Below are 2,907 nucleotides of genomic sequence, written 5' to 3'. Positions count from 1 at the left end.
CCTATCCATGTTTTTCAACATGGCCATCACTACTGATAAGTATTCTGAAGCTGCATAGGCGGACCCCCTTGTTACATCATTTCTTGGATTATGGTATTCTCCAGAATGCTTAGAGAATTCTTCAATTAGCTGCTTTATCACTGGACGTGCCTTCTTCGTAAGTGGACCTTGTGAGTCAAGTAATTGCCTTGTTGTAACATTTACTCCATCATAAAAGATTGAGACCTCTTGCTGACTATTGAGGTCGTGATGTGGGTAATTCCTTAACAAGCTCTTGTACCTCTCCCAAGCTTCATATAGTGACTCTCCAGCTTGTTGTTCAAATTTAGCTACGGCTTTCTTGAGCTTAGATATCTTGGATGGTGGGCAGAATTGATCAATGAACTCTTCTTTCAGTTGAGCCCATGTAGTGATGGTTCCGAGGGGTAGTGACTTGAGCCAATCCTTTGCAGCACCCTTCAAAGTAACCGGAAGCATGCGAAGTAGCTGAGTTTCCCGAGGCACGTTGGGAACATTGAAATAAGTAGCTACATCATTAACTTCATACAAGTGCTTGTAGGCGTCTTTGTGATCTTTGCCAGTGAAAGGGATCTCTATAAGTAAAGCTAGGATATGACCCTTAAGCTCAAAAGTAGCAGTTGCAGGAATTGCGGGCTGCACAAGTCCCGGGCCAGTGTCATCGCACATCCTCTTCTTCCATTCCCCCATGGGGACTTCATCGATATTAGCCATAGTGATAACTAAATCGTCCTCAAAATCGGATTTGTGCTCGTATGTAGGTTCTTTTTCTTCCTCGGTCTAGTACTCGGTGTCTTCTTTAATTGGGTCTTCGAGTGTTAAAGAGGCGTTGGATGCTCCTTATTTGCTGCTCTTCTTCTTGCTGAAAATGGATTTGAGGTTCTTTAGTGGAGAATTCTTTGAAGAAGCGGATTCTCCAAGGGCTTTTCCTTTGTTCCTCCTTAGTGCGGATTCCGGGTCTTCGAGAGGAGGAACCAGAGGTGTATCAGATCTTCGGGTCATGAAACACCGCAAACAAACAAGAAAAAAAACACGTAAAAAGAACGAAAATGAAACACAACAAAAAAGAAAAATAGTTTGGCAAACAGCAGGGTACTCGCCGAGTAGGTGCGAATGCACTCGGCGAGTAGCCTATTTAAAACAAAAAAAATTAAAACTAATTAATAGAGTTCTAAAAAGAAACTAATAATTTCTAAAACCTAACCTACTTACTGTATTACTGATAAATAACTTTGTGCAAGAAAAACTCACACAAAGTATCGATAAAATTAGGAATTAGACTTAATTTTGGAACCGTTCCCCGGCAACGACGCCAAAAACTTGATGTGTCTAAAATGCACTGGTTTTATTCCTACTTTTAGTTGATAAATGAAGCACACAAAGGCAGTGAACCTGTCTTTTAGTGGTATAGTTGGATAAGTAGGGTGTCGAACTTAGGGAACGGAAATTAAACTAATAACTAATTTTAACTAAGCAAGTAATAAAAGTAAAAGGGTTTTTCTCTAGTTTTACAAGACTAGAAACTTAAACACACCACTTAAGCACTTAATTAACTAAACGACTAAGACAAGTAACAAATTCACCAAATTTGATTAAGGGTTTCTGTTTAGGTGCAACCAATTGTTATTGGTTACCAACTATAGTGGTTATTGGTTACCAACTATAGTGGTTAGGTTCATGTTCATTACTACTAACCCTTAGACAATTAATCAATTCAAGCAGTGGCCAATTGTTTAAACTAATTAATTCCCTAGTTCAATTATTTGGATTAAATAAGATTTGTAATTGGTTAATCAAGTTGGTGTTTCAATTAACCTCTTGTTTGTCGGTTTCTCAAACAAGCTCACACATAAACTACCCATTCTCTAATTAATCCTAGTTTCATGTTCATTATTCCTAGGCATATGATAGAGTGTTCACATAAACATATGAGGTTAACAACTAAGAGATGTTCATGCAGCTTAATTGTCTTTCAATTAACAGAAAATAGTTGTGGTTAATGCATAAGGTTCTTTAACAAACTTAATATAATAAGATCACCAATAAATAATCAATATAAAAGTAATAATTAAACCATAGGAGTAACTTGGTCTTCCCAAACATAAATAAAACAAATTTAGTTCATAGTCACTGTAAAAACAAACTCAAAAACAAGTTCAACAAGGCTAGACATGCTTAAATTCTAAGATTAAGTGGAATGTATAACCTAAATTGCCTTGATTCTTCAAAAGATCGAAGGTTAGGGTTTCTCAGCTCTCCAAAGGGTTCTTCAATCGCAGGTGCAGCTCCCAAAACGCCAGAAGTCTCCCCCATTCGGATAAAGGCTCGATATTTATAATTATCACAAAACAGGGGCTACTCAGCGAGTAGATCACCCAACTCGCCGGGTAGATGTGTGAAATCCGTCTATTGCCAGGAGTCTTGACTTATCTTCGGGAATATTCTTGGCTACTGGCTGAGTAGCCTCACGGACTCGCCGAGTTAGTGTGTTTTTTCCTCATTCTTCATTCTTCGGTCTTTAATTGTTTCTCCTTGTTCCTTTTTACTTCCAAGCATGTCTTTTGGGCTGAAAACAAAATTTAAGCATTATTAAGTACCTTTTGTCCACATTATGCACATAATTAGCTAAAAATGAATAAAAATGTATGCTAAACATATAAATGATTATGCAAATATCAGAAATCAAAGTTCATATTTTTTAATCATTTTATGGCTTTTTTTGTGAATGTTACTGTAGACCACAAACTTTACTTAACTTACCCGAATCACAGTTGCTCTATATGTTTCAATCTTAGCCTGCTTAACGTAATTTGGTGATTTTACTTCTATTAACAGTCTAATTATTTACATTTCAGATAGAATTTGTGGATATTGGTTGCTAATTTTACA

At 36.9% G+C, this 2,907-nt stretch overlaps 1 non-coding gene across 1 annotated transcript; it reads left to right on the top strand.

Annotated features, from left to right (window-relative positions):
- Positions 1 to 241: 241 nt before the first annotated feature.
- On the top strand, positions 242 to 348 carry LOC111911767 (small nucleolar RNA R71). Its single transcript, XR_002856965.1, has one exon. It is a non-coding gene; the product is annotated as a small nucleolar RNA R71 (small nucleolar RNA).
- The last annotated feature ends 2,559 nt before the right edge of the window (positions 349 to 2,907 follow it).

This window comes from Lactuca sativa, chromosome 5, assembly GCF_002870075.4.
Source record: "Lactuca sativa cultivar Salinas chromosome 5, Lsat_Salinas_v11, whole genome shotgun sequence".
NCBI classification, from domain to species: domain Eukaryota; kingdom Viridiplantae; phylum Streptophyta; class Magnoliopsida; order Asterales; family Asteraceae; genus Lactuca; species Lactuca sativa.
The sequence above is the reverse complement of the archived record's forward strand: the minus strand, read 5'-3'. Positions and strand labels throughout refer to the sequence as shown.